This window comes from Mesocricetus auratus, unplaced genomic scaffold (genome assembly GCF_017639785.1).
Source record: "Mesocricetus auratus isolate SY011 unplaced genomic scaffold, BCM_Maur_2.0 Super-Scaffold_2245, whole genome shotgun sequence".
Lineage (NCBI taxonomy): Eukaryota > Metazoa > Chordata > Mammalia > Rodentia > Cricetidae > Mesocricetus > Mesocricetus auratus.
In genome coordinates this window covers 10,882,509-10,907,452 of record NW_024429180.1, presented here as the reverse complement: position 1 = coordinate 10,907,452, position 24,944 = coordinate 10,882,509, and positions in this window count along the sequence as shown.

The window sequence follows — 24,944 nt, the reverse complement described above, 5'->3', positions numbered from 1 at the left end:
ATCAATTCATAGATTCCCAGTCTTAATAAATAATATCCTCATGGTTTCCATCTTAGAGTACTTCCAGAGGGGAAAAAAATCAATGCATTTGTAAAACTTGACTCCACATTTATTCCATGAAAAGTTCTTTCTCTAAATGTGAACTCTGCAGTGGAAGCTCATTAGTTTAATTATTCAGCATAGATAATGTGCAATTTCAAAACATGAGGCCTTTGATCCCTAACCTTTCCAATCTCTGTTGAAACGGGTACAGCATTTTAGAGTCAATTAATGTCTTTTCTCTTGGATTCTTTCTTACTTTTACTTCTGATGACATAGAAAATAGAAAACAGAAGCCCAGACATTCATGAGAGAATGTTTTATAATGATGCAAACGTTTAGCATGGAAAGTATGATTTTTATTTAGACTAGCTGTTGTAAGCTTTGATTTATTATAACTGGCCTTGTAGATCATCTACGATCCTTTGAAATCTCTGGTGTTCATCTAAGTGTTTGAAGGACTATACAGTTTTACCATAAGTTACAAAGAAAAGTGCTATGCATACAATGCATAGTATGCGTCCTGGCGAGGACGATCAAGATACTTTCTCAGAGTTATCACCTGTCTTTAAGTATCCTCCTGCCTGTAGTTACGGTGACAGCCTTACCACTCGCTTCCATGCTGTATAATACTTTTTGGTATAATTAAAAAATACATTTATACTATTTCTCTTGGAAATGTAAATATTTCAAAATAAACTCTCAGTTATTTTACAAACCAAAGCACCAATAATTATTGAGGCAACCTCGAATCTGGGTAGCTAAAGCTGCAGACTCTCATTATAAATTCTAGATAAGCATGGCCTGCCTACACCAATAAAATGCCAAAGTTGACAGACATGCCACGTAGCATGCAGAAGGAACTCCAGGTGGCTGAGGAATACTGTGAAAGAAAGAAGACAGAACACAGTCTTTGCCATGGAGCAGCACACTACACTGATGTCCAGGAATAAATGATCAGCAGTAAAAATGCACATACAGGTAATATTGTACATACCTACCTGCTATATTTAGGAATATGAATGCTTTGGTTAATTTAATATTAACTTGACATGACCTGGAATCAACTGAGAGTAAGGAACTTCATTTGAGAAATTACATTCATAATACCAGGCTGAGACAAGCATGTGGTGCATTTTTACAATTAGTGATTGATGTAGGAGTGAAAAGTCCATTGTGGGTAATGCCATCCCTGGACTGGTTGTTATGAGTTCTATAAGAAAGCAGGCTAAGCAAGCCAGGAAGAGCAAGCAAGTAAGCAGCACTCCTGTGTGGCCTCTGCATAATCTCCTACCTCCATTTCAGGCCCTGTTTGAGTTCCTTTCTGACTTTCTTTGATGATGAACTGTGATGTGGGAGTTCAAGTCAAATAAACCCTTTCCTCTCCAACTTGCTTTCCATCTTGTGTTGCATGGTAGCAATAATAATAATAAGAAGAAGAATGAAGAGATATATGCATGTAACGTGATACATATTCACATATGCATATAACAATTAATAAGAGAAGTGATTATGAATTTGAAAAATCGAGGAGAGTTTCATTGTAGAGTTTGGAGGGAGAAAAATGGAGGAGTGGTTTACTTTTATTTCAAAAATAAAATAATAAGTTGAACAAGAAAGCCATAAAATGATTGTATTTTATATTGATAAATATTGTATCTATCATGTGTCATGTATCTATCATAATAGTCTGACACATTCATAAAACATACAATCATAGTATTAAACATTTCTGCATCCTCAAATATTTATCACAGGAGAGATCATTCTGGATGATGAAATAAAGTGTGCCATTTCTTTAAAGGATATCATATTTTGGTGTATCTTTATCAAAAGCTTAAAAGCTTAAACTTAGATTTAGCAAATACACACTTAGATTATGATCTAATGAAATGAAGACAATTTTTCATCATCTGCAAAAAGTGTTTTATATTTGGTAAACTAACCATTATTGTGGTCTACTAAGTTCGTTTTAATTAATTCATCCTTTAAATGAAAAAAAAGCAACAGTAAAATAAAACAGAACTATCAGATAATTTTAAATACATTCTTAAGAAGATATTGTTTGTACATTTATTAGAATAGAATGGTCATAAAACATCAAACTTTAATGCACCTGCTGAAAAGTGCTGCATGTGAGCTCTGTTGGGATGTATTGTATGAGAAATGAATGGTCATTATCAAGAAAATAAAGACAATAAATGTTTTATGGAGTAGAACACACTGCAGGCAAGCTTACTGTATTACTGCTTATTATATGCCCACCAGTGGGTCCTATGACAGAGACACATGTACACCTATGTACATTTATGCAGTATTCACTATAGCTAGTAAATAAACTCACATAGACATTTATCAATAGATAGATGGCTAAGAAAAAATGTGGTATTCTTTCCTTTTTATCGTTTATTTATAATTTTTATTTATTCTTCTCTCATATAGTATATCCCAACCTAAGTAACCCAGTCACAGAAAGACAAACATGGTATGTACACACACACACACACACACACACACACACACACACACACACACATATATATATATATATACATACATATATATATATATATGGATATTAGACATAGAGGAAAGTATTATCAGCCTACAATCCACACCTCCAGAGAAGGTAGGAAACAAGGAAGACCATACGAGAGACATACGCGGCCCCCCAGTGAAGCATAAAGGGACAAGAGCCCCTGAACAAACGGTGAGCATGGGGGGAAGGAAAGAGAGGGAAGAGAAAGAGGAGGAGAGAAGAGGAGGGGGTAGGAGAATATGAGGGATCAGGAAGATTGAGTGGGTAGAGAAATAGAGGAGAGCAAGAAAAGAGACATGCCAATAGAGGGAGCCACTATAGGTTTAAAGAGAAATCTGGCACTAGGGAATTATACAGAGATCCACAAGGATGACCCCCAACTAGGACATTAAGGAAAAGTGGAGAGGCTACATTAAATACACTTCCCCTATAATGATAATGATGACTACCTTAAATGTCATCCTAGAACCTTCATCAAGTAGCTGATGGAAGCAGAAGCAGAAATCCACAAGTGAAGTACTGACCCAAACTCTTTGAATCCAGTTTCAGACAGGGAGGAGTGATGAACAAAGGGGTAAAGACCATGCTGGGAAAGCCCACAGAAACAGTTGACCTGAGCAATTGGGAACTCATGGACACCAGTCTGACAGCTGGGAAACCAACAAAGGACCAAACCAGACCCCCTGAACATGGGTGCCAGTTAGGAGCATTGGGCAGTCTGTGGAGCCTCTGGCAGAGGAACCAGGATGTATCCCTAGTGCACGAACGGACTTTGGGAGCCCATTTCCCATGGAGGGATATTCTCTTAACCTATTTACACAGAGGAAAGCTATGCCTTGCCCCAAATGTCTTCACATATATTTATGATCCCTCATGGAAGGCCTCACCCTCCCTGGGGATTGGACAGGGGATGGAATGGATGATGGGTGGGGACATGGGAGCATGGGCGGGATAGCAAACTGAGATTGATATGCAAAATAAGATTGTTCCTAATTTAAATAAAACTTATTTAAAAAATAAAATATCCAAACAATTGCTTCCCCTCCCTCCACTCTTCTTAGTCCTCCTGCTGCCTCCTTTCTTCCCCAGATCCACCCTCACCTCTCCCCAGAAAATATCAGGTCTCTCAAGAATATCAACGAAATGCATCCCAAGAAGATACAATAAGACCAAGCACCAACCCTCACATCAGGGCTGGGCAAGGCAAAGCAACAGGACTAAAGGGTCTCAATAGAAGCTAAAAGAGTCATGGACAACCCCCACTTCCACTGTTCCACAAGGACACCAAGTTATACCACTGTAACATATAGGCAGACCCCCAAGCACAGACCCATACAGGCTCTGTGACTGTTGCTTCATTCCTTGCGAGAGGCTCTAGGATCCTTGCTTAGTTGACTCTGTGGACTGTGTTCTCCTAGTGTCTTCTACCTGTTTGGCTGTGAGTCTTTTCATGCCCTCCCATTAGTTGCTTCAAACAGCCTTTCCAATGACAACTGGACACAAAAGGATACAGGTATCAGTATAACAAAACATTATTAGGAATCATTTCCTTGATTTATTTCTGTTGTTTTTCCAAGTCACGTTTGTTTTTACTCTAGGTCTTTGTTCTATCTGGCCTCCGGTTCCTCACCATCCAGGCAGTGTCCAACATGGGCTCTCTCTTGTGATCTCGACCTTAAATAAGACAATTAATTCATTTATTGGCCGCTCCCACAAGTTCCGTGCAAGCGTTGCTCCATTTGCAGGCAGAGCAGATTGTAACAGAAGGGTTTTTATGGCTCAGGTGGTGTTTCAGTCCCACTGCTGGATGCCTTGTTTGCTTATAGAAGTTGAATGGTTCAGGCTCCCCATCCTTCATTATTAGAAGTCCTCGCCAGGGTTTGCCCTTTTAGACTCCAGGGAGTCAAAGGTTTCCACATAGGCCAAAGTGCTCCCTAATTCCATGCATCTTACCCTGTCCTCTCTCCCTCCATAATGCAACATTACTCATTTGTAAGGAAAAGTGAAGTGAGCAAACTTTGCAAATCAATGGATGCGAATGAAAAACCACACACTGAATTAGTGAGCTAAGACTCAGAAAGACACTCTTAGTTCTCCCTTACATGTGGATACAACCTTCAAATATTCTCTTTGGTTTAAAGGAGGAGCACAGGTGGGAACTGGGAAACTAGAAAGCGAACTTCAAGTCGTGTCTTGGAGTTTCTACTGCTCTGAAGAGACACAGTGACTGCAGCAACTCGTAAGAAAAACACATTTAATTGGGTTGCCATACAGTTTCAGAGGTTTCCACCACTATTTTCATTGTGAGAAATTGTGGCATGAAAGCAGACATGGTGCTGGAGAAGGAGCTGATAGTTTTTCATCTTGATCCACCGGTAGCAGAAGGAGCTGTGACACTGGATATGCCTTGAGCATAGGAGATCTCAAAGCCTACCTCTACGGTGACACACTTCCTCCAAAAAGGACACACCCAATCCAATACATCCTAATAGCATCACTTCCTATGGGGGTCATATTCTTTCAAACCACAGATGGTAGTTTGTAGGTGAAATGAAATTGGAAAACTGAAATGAATATTAGGGTTGGAAGAATAAAACTGGGAGGGGTATGGGAGTGTGGGGGAACTGAGGAATAAAGAGGAAAGTTAATTCAAATTAAGAGGTTATGAATAGCCATATGTAAGCATACTGAATCACAGTTAATTTCTATGTGAAATAAAAGTAGAAAATAAAAGAACTGAAACACAGGAGGAAAATACCTGGTGTTTGAGGATTAAGGGGTCAAAGAAGCAGGGGATGGGTCAGTTTTTGTGTTAAATAGAAATATGTATCTATAATAAAGTCTTATGGAAGCCTATAAGTTATAGGTCAATTTCATAATTCAGCTTATTTTTTTAATTTGAATGAAATTTTCATACATTAGTGTATAGTGTCTTTCCTGGAAGAAATAGCATATTCATCAAAAATTGTACTAGAAAGCATTAGATATTATCCTGCAAGTTATTAGTCAAAGAACCTACAGTTGTCTCCAAAATCACATAGGACAATGCCATTGTTCTGTGCTTATTATAACCACTTGCTAGGGCTCTGTTACTGACAACAATATATTTGTCTGCTGCATAAAGAAAAGCCTAGTTTTAGTAGTGCTGGAAGGGACTGTGGAGGCTACTACCGAAAGAAAGCTTCAATGATCTTACCTATCATTGGACTATATATGCTTGAATACCAAAATGCCAGGCTCTGTTTGCTTTGGAACAATAGTGGCAGTTTTGATGACGAAAACAAATGCGTTTTGGTTGCATTTGAGGCATGCCCTACAGGTGAGAATTTCATGTCAGGTACTGCAATTATGGTCAAATGCCGTTAGGTAGGGAGAAGAGGCTATTCCTGTGGTCATGGTAATGCTAACAAATTGCTTCCTGATCATTCATGCTACTTTCAATCATGGTTAGAGAATTACCTTTTTGAAGAGGGTGGCAGTATCTTCAAAGATGTGCTACTGTTCAGAGTGATGAGATTAAGAGACATGTTCTCTCCTTACTCAGAACTCTCCTCCATTTTGAATTCTTTGTACAAATCAAACTCTGAACAACTTCTGTCACCAACCCACTTAAACTGAAATTTCTTGTTGAGCACTCTGTAATTCCCACTTATTAAGGGATCTAATTTCACTCTTAAAAATGCATACAACTATATTTTATTATAATATGAACAATAAAAACCCAGAGACAGAAAAGCAAAGCAGTCAACCACTAGAAAAATCTTACCTCTTCCAAGTTGGTGTGATCCTTTGTCTACAGTGTGACTGCAGACTGAATACACTGCACTCCTGTCTCTACCCACCTCATTCCTCTCTAGTGCTGGGATTAAAGGTGTGCATCACTACTACCTGGCTTGTAAGGCTGACTTGCATGGCCAGCTTTGCACTCTGATCTTAGGCACACTTTTTTTTCTATTTATAAAAATAAAGTATTTGTCCCAGGCGGTGGTGGCACACATTTAATCCCAGCATTCTAGAGGCAGAGGCAGGTAGAACTATGTGAATTAGAGATCTACAAAGCTACACGGAAAAATCCTGTCTTGAAAACCAAAATAAAGAAATTATTGTATATTGAATTAACATAAAACATAAATAAATAAAGAGAAAATGTCCTCAGCCTTTAAAGAAATATCTGTATTAACTCTATGAATCAAGGCTCAGGTAAATCATCTTTGGAGAAATGGAAAATTGCAATGCCAGACCATAAGAAGAACTGTGGTGAAATTCTGTCTTCTAGACAGGTCATTGTTATTGAAATCATGAATTCACAGCAGCTGTGATTATCATTCAACCCTATACAGGCCAAACCCAAAAAAAGATGGCTTGCAAGATCTCCAAAATTCACTTGTTACTGATGTTGTAGTAACAGTGAGTAGATAGTACAATGAGAGGGAAAATCAATATTGTTTTTTAAGATGGGGCTACTCATAGCTTAACTGTTCTGTAATGAATAGTCCCAGAGTCATGCACATGCAGGCAAAAATGACTAAAAATGTATATTATACTTTATTTACTAATTACTACTTCTTTCACAATTTGGCTGCTTCTACTTGTCATCATTAATAATAATATCAATATGAGATTTCATATAAAAATTTGTGTGTGAACATTACTTTTTTTGCTGGGTATATCTATAGGTGAAATTAATGGATCATGTAATAATTCCAAACTTAATTTGAAGAAATGCCAAATATTTTCCCAAAATGACTATGCCAGAGTAAAACGGACTTTAATGTACAGATTCAACATTTCTATATATTCTAGATGCAGGAAGTTATCATTTGAAAATATTGAAAATATTGTCTCCTAGTTTGTCATTTTCATTAGCTTTTAAAAGTGATGGTATAACTGAATACTTGTGTGGCATTAGTCTACAAAAGCTGATCTTTGTAGACCTGAGTTCCTTTGATGGTCAGCAACACTGGAGAGGATTTGTCACTGACTTCCCCAAGGTGCTCACACTTCCCTCATCCATGAAGTATTTCTTTCCACCCACAGGTTTTATCTACTCGCAAACAAGAACTTTCTGCTTAACTCCCTTTTGATGTGTCTCTTTTCATCCTGACTTCCTAATTATGGATTTTCTGAGACTCGGTCCCTCTTTTTCTTCTAGTCTTATTTATACATTTCTTGATGAAATTACACTTATTGCAGTTTACATTGTTTTCTGATACTCGAACATTTTATCTCTAACTAAAATTACTCACTAAAATCTAGTCCAGAGGTTTCCAGCCATCCCAATGCTGTGACCATTTAATGGAGATACTTTCACACATCTCATGTTGTGGTATCCCCAGTCATAAAATTATTTTCATTGCTACTTTTTAATTGTAATTAACAGAGTATATGGATATATCACATATATCAAAGCGTAAAACAAATTGTGACAACTCTTTCTAACATAACAACATATTAATTTCAATTAATGACTATTGTCCATCATTTGTTGAAGTAAAAACAAAATACCCTGATGGAAGCAATGACAGACACCCACAGCAAAACACTGAACTGAACTCCTGGAACCCAGGGCCAGAGAGGAAGGAGTGATGAGCAAAGGGATCAAGATGGGCTGGTGAAACCCACAGAAACAGCTGACCTGAAAAAGGGGGAGCTCTTGGACCCCAGACTGATGGCTGGGAGGACAGCATGGGAACTTGGGTGTCAGTGAGGATACCTTGGCAATCTATGGGACCTTGGATAATAAATCAGTATTTATCCCTGGCATACAAATGGATTTTGTGTGCCCATCCCATATTGAGAGATGCTCTCTCAGCCTGGACATATAGGGGAGGTCCTAGGCCCTGAATGAAATGACAGACTCTGAACACCCCCCATGGAGGGCCTTGACCTCTCTAGGGAGCGAGTGGGGATTGGGTGGAGAGCTGGGTGGGTTGGTGGGATTGGAGGGGAGAGGAGGGAAGGGAAAGGGAGCTGGGATTGACATGGGTTCCTTGTTTCTAAGCTAAATTTTGAAAAGATGAAATAGTACCAACAAACCAAAGCTTTGGAGCTATTTCTATGTTATGTTTAAGTCTTATTACCCTTGCCTCTATTTTTCACATAGGAAGAATCAATTATTTCATTCTTCCCCTTACCCTGTTTACTGCATGAAAGACAGCAAATATTATTAGTTATTTCCTGAAAAAGTGGACTGCCTTTACTTTATGTTATTTTTCCCTATTCCCAATAGGTAGCGAGACTTCATATGCAAATATTCATATATGCATATGTATATATGTATTCATACACAGATATGCACACATACTTGATCTTCAAATAAACCAAAGTAAGCTACTCTTTCCAAAATTAAATAACACTACATATTTCATTCAGTGAGAAGGTCAATTAGCTCTCTAACTAATCCCTTCTAAGTTAGATTTGCAAATACTCCTGATTCATAGGTTTAAAATATCCTGTGACTACATGTGTGCATGTGTGTTTGTGTGTGTTTGTGTGTGTGTGTGTGTGTGTGTGTGTGTGTGATTCTTCAGGTTAACTTCAAGATCACTAGAATAAGTCCTGTTAATTCTCAGGTTTCCAGCATCCAGAATGAAATGAAAGAACAGCCTCTTCATATGCCTCCTGAGAACCGTCTTAACTAAAGGGGAAAGACTCAGTGGAACCACACCCTGCCAGAGGATCCTGGAATTCATAATATGGAGAGAGCAGAGTGAGCACCAACTATACTGCCTGAATTCATTATTCTCTTCTGTTATCATGTAATCAGCTGCCTCATTATCTTTTAGACCTGACTTGATAGTCAAGTGCAATTTCCTTAAATTTTTTTATTATAGCATTTTATTACAGTAACAGGAAAAGATATTAAGATGTCCACCCACATGCTAGGCATGTATCATACCATTGAGCTACCCTCGAATCTGATTATTTTGCTTATTGTTGAAAAATATATGCTTGGCCAATACAAATTTTAACTTCCTTGGTGAGGAATGTCCTTTTGTATGTTGTGAATATGTGTTGTTGTTATAGCTTGATGCAGAAAGATGTTTCAGCCAATGGCCAGAAAAAGTAAACCTAGGCAGGAAAATCCAAACAAAGATGCAGAGTGAAGGATGGTGGAGAGTAAGAGACACCGTGTACTTGCTAAAGGAATAGACGTGTCAGAGAACTACCAGTAAGCCACAACGTTGTAGAAATTAGTAGAAATGGGTTATTTTATAAGAGACAGCTAGCCAGCAATTTGTGTGAGCCATCAGCCAAACAATTATAATTTTTATTAATCCTCAGTGTGTTATTTCATAAGTGGCTGGGGAAACTGATGGGAGGAACGGGAAAACTTTCAATTAATTACATTGGTTATTTTTTCTTCTTTCATTGAGTTTGTCTTTTATTTAAAAGGAAAATCTTTACTTTTATGAAAAATTTTATTTCTATTTTTAAACACAGCACTACCTTTTAGCATGCTAGCATCACTTCAAAATTCATTATTTCACACAACTTTCCTATTTTATTCTAAAGAGTAGAACAATTTGAAATATGATGAATACAATTTATTTGTACTCATTAATATATTGTGTGCCTATGATCCACTAAAATGAAAATGTTACTAAACTGCATAAATTTGTCTGTATCATTTGCTAATGAGGTAACAGGAAACACTCACAGTTACTATTACCATAGGTTCAAACTTATTTCCTCATATGTAACATACAGACCTTACAACCTGGTTATAGCTACCCTTGTGAGCACTAAATCATATCTTGCTTGCCAGATCAGATGGGCGTAGAGTATTTGAAAAGAAAGCAAAGGAAGTAGAATTGATTAAATGCTTTTGTAAAAAGAGCCAAGCCACAAAATTAAACTGACCAGAATTGTTTATCATGGGTGTGAAATTGTGACTTAAAATCAATACTGGAGTCAAAGAAAGAAATGAGAGAAGGACAAAATGGTATTTTACATCTAAAGACATGTTTCAGTTCTATTCAGTGGAGCCAAAGTCAGTATTTTCAGATTATTTAAGTTGCAACCAAGTGTAAAGAAACATAATTAAACTTCAACTAAAACAAAGCCCTTTACTTACTAAATACCAATGAGCAGCGCCTCTGTTCTGCTCTGTACAAGCTCCTTAACCTTCCCAAAATGGAACACTTGCCACCCCAAAGACATTAAACAGTACAATTAGTGCAAGACTGAGTCATTTGGGCCAATTATTGAGTATGCACTCCAAAATAGGTACTACTATCAAGGCAAAAGATTCTAGGAAGATTTTTACATGTTGTATGACTGTTTTGGATAGATTGAAGTTAACACAAAAAGCAAATCATTCTATTTCAAAAGTAGAAAGCACTCAGTTTTAGTAATCTAAACCTTTCTCCTACTTATATTACTATGCCTTAGTCTCTCATACTAGGAAAGAAAAATAGAGACTGGTCCTCTCCTTCTTTTATTCCTTTATTCTGCCATGTGTTTTCCTTTCAGATGTTCTCAAAATTCCTAAAGCTATGAACCTTCAATAAAGTACCTTATATTGTGAATCATAATTTAAAATCTGTGTTTTCTATTGATCTTAGGTAACACCTGTGGAATGGTCATTCAACCCGCAAAAGTGTTGACCCCCATAAGTTGAAAACCAGTACCCCTAAGCAACCATATTAACCATGGTAAATAACTTTTTAAACTGCTATTGAAGTTAATTTTGTAATTATTTTACTGAGATATTTTATCTAATAATCTTCAACTAGATGAATACATATTATCTACTGGCTACTCTGCCCTTACCTTCTAAAATGGACCTGCTAAGAATGAAACTTAGGTCATAAAGTTTCATGGTAAGAAATATTCCCATCTCAAAAAACCATACAGAAACAAAATTATTAAATATATCCTTAGTCATCTGGATTTAATATTTCATAGACTTCACTACCAGCCCCTTTACATATTTAGCAATATCAGTGAACATCTTCACTTAATCTGTGGCTTGTTTGCTTTGTTTTGGTTTAGATGAGAATTTGTGGATCTGGCTTATCTGTTTTATTTTTTAATAGTTATTCTTTTTTATTACTTTAATTTTAAATAGCTTGCCTCACATGTCAATCCCAGGTCCCTCTCCTTCCCCTCCTCCTCCACCCCCCCACTGTCCCCTCAGATTCCCACCCTATCTCCACTTCCTTCCATAGGGGATATCTAGAGTCTGTCATTTCACTCAGGGCAGGGTCCCGGCACTCCGCTGAGAGAGAATCTCTTTGTGTTATGGAAACACGGAGTCCGTTTGTATGCCAGGGATAAACCCTGATCTACTTCCCAGGGCCCCATAGGTTGCCCAGGCTTCCTCAATGACTCTCACATTCAGGGGGTCTGGATCAGTCCCATGCTGGCCTCCCAGCTGTCGGTCTGGGGTCCAAGAGCTCTCCCCTGTTCGGATCAGCTGTCTCTGCTGGTTTGCCAGCCCATTCTTTGCCAATTTGCTCTTCGCTCCTCTCTCTCTGTCACTGGTTCCATGGGTTCAGTTCAGTGTTCAACTGTGGGTGTTTGCCTTTGCTTCCATCAGTCACTGGATGAAGGTTCTAGGATGGCATATAGTGTAGATGTCAAGTTCATTATCAGGAATGGGCATTTAAGGTGGTCTCTACACTATTGCTTAGCTTTCCAGTTGGTATCATCTCTTTAGATCATAAGAGGTCTCACTGTTGCCAGAACTGTCTTCTAACTTATGACTCCCTCTTTTATGGTATTTCTCATCCTGTTCTCCACCTATTCTACCCCCCCCCCCCCCCACTCAACCTTCCGGTTCCGACATGAACTACTCTCTCTTCCTCTTCTTCCCCTCTCTTCTTCCCAGCTTCCACTCCCCCCCACCGAACCCTCGCCGTGTTCAGAAGATCTTGACTCATTCCTCTTCTCTGGGGTACCATGCATATCTCTCTTAGGTTCTTTCCTGTTTCCCAGACTCTCTATCAGGAAAAGTGCACACTGGCATTATCATGATCCATGTCTAAAATCCATATATGAATGAGTACATACAATGTTTGTCTTTTTGTGACTGGGTTACCTCACTCAGGATGGTTTCTTGTAGTGCCATCCATTTACCTGCGAATGTCAAGATTCCATTGGTTTTTGCTTTTTTTTTCTTATTTTTTTATTTTTATTTTTTGCTGAGCAGTACTCCATTGTGTAAATGTACCACATTTTCTCAATCCAGTCTTCGGTTGAGGTTGCTTCCAGGTTCTGGCTCTTACAAATAATGCTGCTATGAACATAGTGGAGCAGATGTATGAATTTGCATTTTTGGATATATGCCTAAGAGTGGAATTGCTGGGTCTTGTGGTAGATTGATTCCCATTTTCCTGAGGAATCTCCATACTGATTTCCAAAGTGGGTGTACGAGTTGGCACTCCCACCAGCAGTGGAGGAATGTTCCCCTCTCTGCACATCCTTTCCAGCATAAATTGTCTTCGGGGTTTTTGATGTTAGCCATTCTGACAGGAGTAAGATGTTCATCTCAGAGTTGTTTTGATTTGCATTTCCCTAATGGCTAAGGATGTTGAGCACTTTCTCAAGTGTCTATCAGCCATTTTAGATTCCCATATTAAGAATTCTCTATTTAGTTCTGAACCCTAAATTTTATTTTTTATTTTATTTTGTTTCATTATTCATTTATTTTGGTTTTTCGAGACAGGGTTTCTCTGTATTGTCTTGGAGGCTGACCTGGAACTCGCTCTGTAGACCAGGCTAGCCTCCAACTCACATAGATCCACCTGCCTCTGCCTCCTGAGTGCTAGGGTTAAAGGCATGTGCCACTAACGCCCGGCTGTGTACCACACTTTTTAATTGGATCCTTTGGTGTTTTGGAGACTGGCTTCTTGAGTTCTTTGTAAATTTCCAAGATCAGCCCTCTGTCAGATGTGGGGTTAGTGAATATCTTTTCCCATTCTGTGGCCTGCCTTTTTGTCTTTTTGAAGGTGTCCTTTGCCTTACAAAAGCTTCTTAGTTTCAGGGGGTCACATTTGTTAATATTCAATCTCAGTGTCTGTGCTACTTGTGTTATGTTCAGGAAGCAGTGTCCTGTACTAATTCGTTGAAGAGTATCTCCCACTTTCTCTTCTAAGAGTTTCAGTATGGTTGGATTTATGTTGAGATCATTGATCCATTTGGACTTACGTTTTGTGCAAGGTGATAGACATGGATCTATCTGCAGTCTTCTGCATGCCAATACCCAGTTATGTCAGCACCATTTGTTGAAGATGCTTTCTTTTTTCCATTGTGTAATTTTAGCTTCTTTGTCAAAAATCACATGTTCATAGGTGTGTTGGTTAAAATCAGGGTTTTCAATTCAGTTCCATTGGTCTACCTGCCTTATTTTTGTGCCAATACCAAGCTATTTTCAGGACTAAAGCTCTATAATAGAGCTTGAAGGCAGGTATGGTGATGCCTCTTGAAACTCCTTTATTGTATTGGTTTGTTTTAGCTATCCTGGGTCTTTTGTTTTTCCATATAAAGTTGATTAATGTTCTTTCAAGGTCTGTGAAGAATTGTGCCAGAATTTTGATAGGATTGCATTGAATCTGTAGACTGCTTTTGGCAAGATTGCCATTTTTATTATGTTGATCCTACCAATCCAAGAGCATAGAAGATCTTTGCATTTTCTGGTATCCTCTTTGATTTCTTTCTTTAAAGACTCAAAGTTCTTGATATACCAGACTTTCACTTCTTTGGTTAACACTATCCCCAGATATACGATGCTGTTTATTGCTATTGTAAAGGGTGATGTTTCTCTGATTTCTTTCTTAGCCACTCTATCATCTGTATATAATAGGGCCACAGATTTTTCTTAGTTAACCTTGTATCCTGACACTTATCTAAAGTTGTTTATCAGCTCTCAGAGATCCCTTGTAGAGTTTTCCGGATCACTTATGTAAACTATCATATCATCGGCAAACAGTGAAAGCTTGACTTATTTTCCTATTTATATCCCTTTGATCTCCTTGTGTTGTCTTATTGCTCTAGCTAGAACTTCAAGTACAATATTGAAGAGATATGGAGAGAGTGGACAGCCTGATTTTAGAGGAATTTCGTTGTGTTTCTCTCCATTTAGTTTGATGTTAGCTGTTGGTTTACTGTATATTGCTTTTATTATGTTCAGGTATGTTCCTGTTATCCCTGATCTCTCTAGGACCTTTATCATGAAGGGGTGCTGGGTTTGTCAAAGACTTTTTCAGCATCTAGTGAGATGACCATGTGGTTTTTCTTTAGTAGTTTATATGGTTGATTACATTGATAGATTTTCTGATGTTGAACCATGTTGGGGAAGTCCTGTGTATATGCCAATAAATTACTGCTGGCCAATAGGAATCCAGATAGGCGGGGCTAGGAGTCCAGGAGGATTCTGGGAAGGAGAAAGACAAGAGATTCAACATGTGACGCCATGGGGGTAGGATGCCGGGAACTATTCTCCGGTAAGAAACATACTTAGATTAACAATTATGGGGTAATTACTTAAGGCAGAGCTAGCCAGTAAGAGACAAGCAAGGCCAACAGCTTCATAATTAATACAGCATCTTGTGTGTTTATTTGGGGACTTCAGAGCGGCATAGCCCAGGCGGCTGGCGGGGGATAAACCAAAGTGGCTAGCAAAGAAAAAGATTCTCTTAACAGAACCATTCCTGCATTCCTGGGATGAAGCTTACTTTACCATGGTGGATGATTTTTCTGATGTGTTCTCGAATCCGATTTGCTAGTATTTTATTGAGTATTTGGTTGGGGTTTAGAAGGACTGATGCCTTTCCTGTGTGGGCAGGTCCTCTGAAGCTGGGGTTACAAGAGGTTGGGGTCTGAAAGGAGTGATGCCTTTCCTGTGTGGGTGGATCATCTGCATGCCCAGAGCTGGCCCCTGGAAGATTGAGGGTTTTTGGTGATGGGCGGGGGATGGGGAGTGGCCCTAGGTAGACCCTAGCTCACCTGAAGCTGAGGAAACAGGAGCCTGTTTTATTTAACATCTTTTTTTTTCAGTGTTGATCTGTATATTTAGTTTAACTTTACTTAATTGATATCTGATATAACATTAATTGCTTTGTCTACTGATTTTGTGTTTCCTTGTTCTTTTGTCTAAGATATAGAGGTACATAAATTATTTATATGATGTATATTTGATGTTAAATATCTATGCATTTAATTTTCCTCCCTTAGAATGGCCTTTGCAATTTCTTTAAGATTTCTGGGATATATCGTCTAATTTTCACTTTTTCTACTAATTTTTAATTTTTCCTTCTTTCTTTGTTATATATATGCATGTGTGTGTTTATGTTGTTTGTATATTTGCATATCATGTACATGTTTCCTGTCTACAGAAACTAGAAGAGGGTATCCAGTTTCCTGAAACTGGAGTTGGAGATGCTTGTGTGCTTCTATGTGGTGCTGAGAACTGAACCCAGGTCCTCTGGAAGAGCACCTACAACATTTAAACATTCAGCCATCCTACCAACAGTTCTCTGATTTCTTCGAGGTAAAACTACATCAATGTGTCAGTATGTATGTTTTTTACTTTTAAAATTTTAATTAAATTGAAATTTTATCACTTCCCTCTTTTCCCTTGCATCCTATAACTTTGTTTCATTCCCACATCCAACCCTTACAGTACCACAACCAATTTGCAAATTTGTGGCATTTCAAAAATCACTATTGTTATACATACACAGCACACCGTATATATGTACATTTGTGAATTCGTATACTTATGATTTCATTTTAACTAATAATAGTCTCATCTTATAAAAGAGATTAATTATACCTCATTAGTTCTTTGTCTAGTGCTTGGACCTCATGATATTTTTTCTCTAAATTTAGAGTATCTTTTCATGTGTCATTCTTCATGTCTTGTTCAAGAAGTCATATATGTTGATATACTATTTATGTTGTTTCCCTGTCAATTCTAGGAGACCAAGTATTACTGTAAATTCCCTTATCCCCTGGCTCTTATATCCTTTATGCTTACTTTTCCATAATATTCCCTGAGTCTTAGCTGCAAGAGTTGTGTTGCAGATATATCCACTGGGGCGGGACAACCCATGGACATTTTATCTCTGCTATATGACTAATTGTGGTTTTCTCTACTAATCTCCATTTTCTGCAAAAAACTTATTTGAGGCATATTAAGAAGCTACACTTATCCAGAGGTGTAAGAATATGTTTTAGAATGCAGTTAGGAATTATGCTTGTTTTATTAAATGACAGTATTGGATTCTTCTGTAAGAACCATGATTTCACGAGCCTCAGTTCGTTAGCTACATTTTTATGATGTTGAATGATTTCTTTTCTGTGAAGCAGGCTTTATTTAATAACACCAGCTTTCAAATCTAAAAACTGAGTCTTACCTTAACATGTGGAAGTATGAAGTACAAGCCCAACTCACACAGAAATGGAACAAAATGTTGAAAGAGTTCATATCATATCCTTGATAATTATTCTAAAGAGAAATGATGAATGTAAGGTCCAGTAGAATAGGCCCATCAGCTTTTTCATAATACAGCTGGGGTCTTTTATGAGTTTCTTAATCCAGGAGTAGAAAGAATACCAGAATGCATTTTGAGTATACTCTTGGAAGGGATACTAACTCTGCTTGCATTCATTTTCTTTGCATTTGCCTTTGATATCATTTTATTTCCTCTAAACTCCTTAGGAGCTCAAATACAAGATCCTGGATAACGTTGCAGCATTTCTGAACCTGATCTACATCAAATTTTCAAATCCTTGATTTTATTTTAGTAATTAGGGAAGACACAACACATACATTAGTCTTCAGCACTGTGTTTCATTAGTGTTTCCGGAAAACCATTGTGAAGTGTATTACTCCCTGATTGTAATGCCAGGTATAAAGCAAAATCCACACTCATAATTGCTTTTGTGCTATGCCTCCCTCTCTAGACGTATTTCGTGCTATTTTGAGACCAGGCTCTGTGCACTGTGATATAAAGCTTCCTAGGAGATCTACTGAGAGAGCTGGGAGTGTTTAGGAGGCACTGGCTCAATTCTTTAAAGTCTTGACAGAGCTTCACAACTCTGTGTTTTTATGACCCACACTCTGGGGTTATATATCATTAGGTAGTATTATACTGGCCCAGGGTAAGAAACAGTGCTATTTTCTGACCCAGCAAGCCCAGACTCCTCTTAAAATTGTTTATTTTTTCTTTTAGTATCTTGTAGCATTCAATTAAAAGAATTCAACTGCTACTTCCAATGTTTATGCAGAATAGCTATTTTTCCATACTCATAGTATGCTTTGTTTCACATTTTATCTTACAGAAAACCAAATATGTATGTAGTAAGTATTCCTGTATACCTGGCACATGCTATTAGTTTATCTTGAACAAAACTGTAAGCATAATGATTCAAATCTCTGCTATCCAACGTAATTATTATTATTATTATTATTATTATTATTATTATTATTACACTGTGCTTGCGTGGATTCCTATATTAGATAATTTTTGTAATTATGAAATATATTGTAAAATTTGAACTTCAGAATTCTATAAAAAGAAATACTTATTTTCTCTTCAAGTGAGGAGAACAGAAATATTTCCTGTGCTTGCTGCGCAGGTCCTAACATAGGTTGGCATACTCAACTTACCCTGGCAGCCTGTTTAGCATCAAACTGGGTGACAGGAGGATCTTAACTTCTGCCTTCTATACTATAGCTGCATGCCTGCACATTATCTCCCAGAGCTATCCTTTTACTGTAGAAGTAAATCCTCTACTTGTAGGAACTTGGCTTTTACATTGTCAGAACAAGGCAAATGCCTGAATTTGGACTGTTCAGATTTAAATGATACAAAAGAAACTACCTCTCTCAAGTTACACAAGTCACATGCCCAAGGACATGGCTAAAGAATAAACATAATGAGAATATAATTCAAAGAGACCTTACATTTCCACACTAACAAGGTGAAATGTCTCAAAGTCTTTATAGATTATCAGCAAATTGTAGTGTTTCAGATGATCATTATTCACTGTAACTCTGAATTTAGAATTTAGGTTCATGCATTTTTTAATTATACACCAAGATCTAGGCATTCAACTCTTTGTGACTACTTCTAAACTTTATTTTCAGAATTGTTGGCGACTGTATGTGAGTTTCAATTAACAGTGTGGCAAATATCACAACATAACAAGCTTCCTATTTTATGAGATAATCCAATGTGTAAAAGACAGGGAGACAGGAGCAAATATGATGAAAGGGAATCTCTCATGATTATAATTACAGAACACCAATAGTCAAGTACTGAGTGCAAAATGAGGCAGCATTTACATTAAGGACAGTATATCATTATAAGTTAAGAGGTCCTTAAACCAATCAGCAAGTAATTCATGTTGCCTAGATCCTACCTTTTGTGTAAAACTTTTATTGTTATCAAAATTGTGTAATGAACATGCGCAGAGGAATGTGGATTTAGCATTTACCTCACAGTAAATCATCAACTGAAGAAAGTAATAATAATAATAATAATAATAATAATAATAATAATAATGATAATAAACCTCAACCTGTAAGATTCCAAATTCACTGGAAGTTGCATAGAAATTGAGACTTTGTGGAAGTCAAATTAATGAACCACTTTTAATGATAGATTCCTGAAGCATGACTACTACTCTTAGGATATCAAAATTGCTTTTTTTTTCATTTTGGTTTTTTGAGACAGTATTTCTATGTGGCTTTGGAGGCTGTTTTGGTACTATCTCTTTAGACCAGGCTGGTCTTGAACTCACAGAGTTCTGCCTGCCTTTACCTCACGAGTGCTGGGATTGAAGGCATGTACGATCACCGCCCGACTCTCAAAGTTGTTTCTTAAAGAAGAATAAAGGCATATATTTCTCAGTGTTTTCATTTAGTCATATTCATGTGGAATACTTAAGCCTCTGGTCCATCCATTTTTAGCTGCTGACAGACCCATTTTTGTGTAGGTTCAGTATAAACCAACTTTACATTTTCACCTGTTATAACAATTGTGTCCTTGTAAAATCTGTGTAACCCATCAGCTCTTTAATGCTGTTCTTTGGAGAGTTGTGCAATTTTACTCTGCAAAAAGTCCTCTTTTTACAGTTATACAATAAATCACAGAGCACCCTTGTGCCCACCCACATCTCTGTAGAAAGAAAGAGAAAAAAAGGGGAGAAAGAACAGGAGAAAAGTCAGGAAAGATTCCTCTGAAGAGGAGGTGCTGTCTATTTTCCTCTTCAAAAAGTATTCAAAATGCTCTTCTTTCTTTATTGAACCTTTATTGATTCTTATAGTTTTTTAAATGAATTATAATATTAACATACACAAGTAATAGATGTAATGTTTAAATACTGTAATATTAATACCAAGTTAAATAAATCAAATAGTATAGTCATATATTATGGACAACTTGCCTGATATTATCTTATCACTTTGAATCTTGTAAATTAAACATATTGAAGGCAGGCTATGTGGTCAAATTATCTCTCAAATTCTGATGCTTATTTCATTCTTAGTAAGAGTTTATAAAACAGACTTAAATATCAATGAATATCAGAGAATTTCCCCAATTTGCTGTGTTTACATCTTAAGTTTCAAACTTTCATGAAGGTGATAAAAACTTGATGGCAATTGTCAGCAAAATTAAATATTGTTTTTCTTTATAATTATTAATTTTTTAAAGATTTATTTATGTATTTTGTAGATGGTGTTCTACCTTCATTTATGCCTGTGGGCCATAAGTGTGTGCCAGATATTTTAATAAAAGGTTTTAAGACAACATATTGTTGCTTGGAATTGAACCCAGAACCTCTCGAAGAAAAGCTAGTTCTCTTATCTTGTGTGGTATCTTTCTAGCCCCCAATTATTAATTTTTATAGCTAAATTATTTGAACTGTTTTTGTTTATGTGATTATGTATATATGTGTATGATATATTTATAAGTACATATGTATACAGACATGTACACATATGTTTTGAACTCCCAAATGTCTTTGATTTCTTGGGGTAAGTTAACATTTCACATGGGCAAAGGTTTTATCATTTTCAGCTTACCTTTGTGAATTCAATATCACTGTAAATAACAGGAAAATACAAATCTTATAAATACATATTCTATCATTTTATTTGTCACAGAAGATGGGAGGTACAGCGCATCATGCTTGAAGCTAATAACTAAATTGGTTATTGTTAATGAATAAATTAATAAATACATATCTTCTAACAAGGTTGAAAAGTGAATAGAAGTGTTAACAAACAGAAGATTGGCCACTATTATATTCATAGTAATGAGGGAAGAAGTAATTCAACTATGATAGTATAAATCAAACATACACACAAAAGTTAATTGATTGTTAAAATGAAATTGTTTCAATATATGTTGTACTTTAAGTATGAAGATAAAATTTTAATTTCTAATATTGTCACAACACTTTCCATCATAAACTAGTGTCATTTCATCTGAGCCTTCCAAATTGTCTTAACATATGAATACTTAATTTACATGAATTATGTTAATACTAATTAAGTTTAAATGTGACAATACTATGTACTTACCTTCAGAGGGGCTTTGTATGTCAACTAAGTGAATTTTTTAAAAGTATTTTATATTTTGCTGGAGTACTCATTTTTTTATTTTAAGACAGTGTCTGTATTTTGTGATGTGAGTCATTAGATGTTACACAACAATGACAGGATTTTGTTCATCAGTGTCAGTATTGACTCTATTCTGGAGAACAGAAAAGCATTAAGCAATGTATTGTATTTCTAGTCTTCCAATATGTACATAGTAAGTTTTAAACAGTGTAGCTGTTATCATTGGACATTCCAGTTATTTATGCATTGCACATTTAATCTGTTCTAATTTGTGTCAATACTGTTATTTATTGTAATACTTAGTATGGTTTTGTTAAAAGACTTTATTATATATATTGCTTTGTTACAAATACAGAAAACCTGATACACATAAAAGCTGAGTAATAAATTTCCTACATCTACTGGTAGGAAATCCTAGATGGATTGTTGGAATGAACTAGACCAGCCCAATCACAGCTTCTCCTTCAGAATGAGCCATATTATTTCTTACACATGATACAGCTTATCATCAGCCTAGGGAGTTCATACAACCTGCTTATCATAGTCAATATTAAATATTACACCCAAGGCTCTCTTGAGTAAATTTCTAAGAACTGTGAACGACAGGTCAAGCCAATGTACTGAATTGTGAGGTTTTATTCAATAATATTGATATAAACATCGTGTTTAAAAATAGTGTTCTGTTTCGTGGATTGAATAGCATCTTACAAAATAATGAGGGAATATTAAGCTACACCAAATAGGGATGTCCTATGATATTAGTTGAGGAAGAAATCACTTAAGTGAGAATCCAAGAGGGCCAAGAACCAAAGGTCCGCTGTTCTCCAGGCAGAAAACAGAACCCAAAGAGAAAGAGTCTCCTCCCCATTGCTCTTTTTATCCCTTGTACTTTCTATGTACCTGTGAGCACACCAAACGGGCATTGTCAGCACTGGGGTACTTAGACCTCTCCCTACCATAAGGATTTTAAATATAGCACCAATGGAAGGAAACTCTCCCAGAGAAAATTTACAGAAGTCACATTATTTAGATTCCCATGAGCTCACATACAGCAGACTTTCTCAGGAGTTGGTGAGAGTCATAGAAGCATGGAGAAAGCTGCTTAAAGAACAGGACTCTGGAGTATATGTGACGAAAGCAGCAACCATGATGTCATTGCGGCAGAACAAAATCTCATTGTAACGTCATGCAAGTAGGAACCACGTTCCTTGCCGGCACCAATTTTTCTCTGATTGAACTGAGCTAAGCTGGTGTGAACCCACAGACGGTGAAGCAGCAAGTACAGGGTGACCCTGGTCTTCACTAGGAACTTGTGTACATATTATAGTTTCCACTTCAATGTTTTTATGGGACTCCTGAGTGGGTGAGCAAGTAGGTCTCTGTTGACTTCTCTTGAGGCTCTTTTCTTTCTGGCGTCCTGCCTTGTGCATAGTTAATGGGATGGTTTTCTTTTTTATCTTATTTTTTCTTGTTATCTCATAGAAACATCTTTTCTAATGAGTGAAGCCAGAGGGGAGGGGACAGGAGGCAGAGTAGAGGGAACAATAAACAGGATATATTGAAAACAAAGGAAAAACAAAAACACTTTGTAGTTTATAACTGAAGTCTGTCATCTTTAAGAAATAATTGACTGTGCATACAATGCTGACTTTTTTCTTTTCCCCTGTGTCTATATCTTCTGCAATATTCACCCTCTTCCCCAGGATCCTGTACATTTTCAAACAGCTGGCTGGGCTGCAGCAGGGGTACAGGTTGTCCAGACTTGCCAATGGAAATGAGAAAACTACACATTCAAAGCTTATATCACCTAGCTGTCTTGCATATATTGGTTGATTATTTGCAATTAAGTAATTTTGGCATATGATCATTTTCAATTGACATCGCTACACATTGTACCACATACTTTGGTCAAATTGACCCAGCATATATTTTTCTCTGCCTCTTTCCTAGAGGCTCCTGTAATTTAACAAACAGCTTCTTTTCATCCCTTATGTCTATATATTGACAAGATTTGGATTGTGCAAAGGAGTATGGCATTTTGCTTAATGTGAATATATCGATTTCTACTAATTTCCCGTAAACACAATCTTTCTTCCTTAGAGTTAAGATACCTCCTTGTGTGAATACTCCATTTTCTCTTTGCTACTCATCTACTGATGGGCATCTAATTTAATTTCAGAGTTTATCTAGTGTATCTGTGACATAGATGATAGAACATTTGCACAGTGTATGCAGGTCATTGTCATATACATAGCAGGGAGATGGTTTTAAGAAGGTAGTGTACAAGAAGATCCTGAAAATGACATTTATTTTCAACCTCATATATGCAGGATCAATTGCTGTATTGAATTGTAAGACATGCTTATTATTTATTTTTGCTTTTTCATTATGTTATGTCTTACTCAAACAAGATACTTTAGCTTAATTTTTCTTTGCTAACCTGTAGATATATTTGTTTCTACAAACTTACATTTTAGAAACAGAAACAGGTTGGGCAACTGGAATACAGCAGAGTAGACATTCCAGTGCAGACAGTGGAGAGGACACAGCTACATTAATGATCCCATTATTTTCATTTTTATTGCTACTTTCACCAACATACAGCATCTACACTTATGTTTGAAGTATGGTAATATAATTCAGTGCACAAAAGCAATATAAAATGTTCAAATCTCCTATCTCCACAATTATGACATATAGTTTTAAAAGTCTCACAGTGGGGCATATATATATAATATATAATCATATTAAAAGTGAAACTATAGAATTTGTCTTCTAAATTTTAAGTTTTGCTAACCCCGATTTCTTATAACTTTTACTGATTGAAGTAGCATTCACTAGCCAAAGAAACTTGGTATAATCTTCTTTTATACCAAATTCTTTGTGCATTTCTTATTCAAGATTACTTATTAAAGTGCTAAATAAGTACAGCTTTGTCATCTTAATAGGAAAGTGGGATAACTAATCACAAACAATAGGTAATCCATAAATCTCTTATGCTTGATTTTAGAATTATTATGCAAATCACATTTACAGCTAAATTATCATTCTAATACAATTTGCATAGGGTGATATTTAAATGAGCTGCACTCCCCAGCCATTCACAAATTAAGGCAGGATGAGTCAGCACAAATGTACTCTTGCTGAGACAAATCTGTCTTGGAAAACAAAATGAACTGTGAAATTGCAGAACAATAGAAAATTCAGTAGCATTTGCTCAGAGCAAATTCCCCTATCAATTACTGTATCAGAAACGAAGTTTAAGTTTATTATGCTCCATTATTTCTCATGGACCTCCACACCAGTACATCCCTCACACCTGTCCACTTCAATATGTCTGCAAATGCATCAGTGTACAGACCTTATGAAGATGGAATAAAAATAAAAGCATATAGTTCCACATGCATTAAAAAAATAGAAACATAAAATACCAAGAAAAAAATGAGGCCTCCAGATTTTTATTTAATTTAATATTTGTCTTTTTAATCCCTATACTCTGGTAAATTCTCAAATCACAAACTTTGGCATTGTCTTCTAAAGGTTTAGTATGTTCACATTCAACCTTTCCTAAAGAGTAACTTCTCAATGTTATCTCACTTACCTAAAACTGGAAAAAAATCAAAATTTAAGAAAAGAAAAAGAAAAACAATTTTTTTGCTATGACTTTTGCCACACCATCATTTTTCATTCTGCTCTAATGCTTTCCCTGAATTACCTTGTTTGTAATGCCAATCTGATTTTTCCAACACTTAGGTCCAAAATTTTGAGGGAAAGATCTAGGATTTA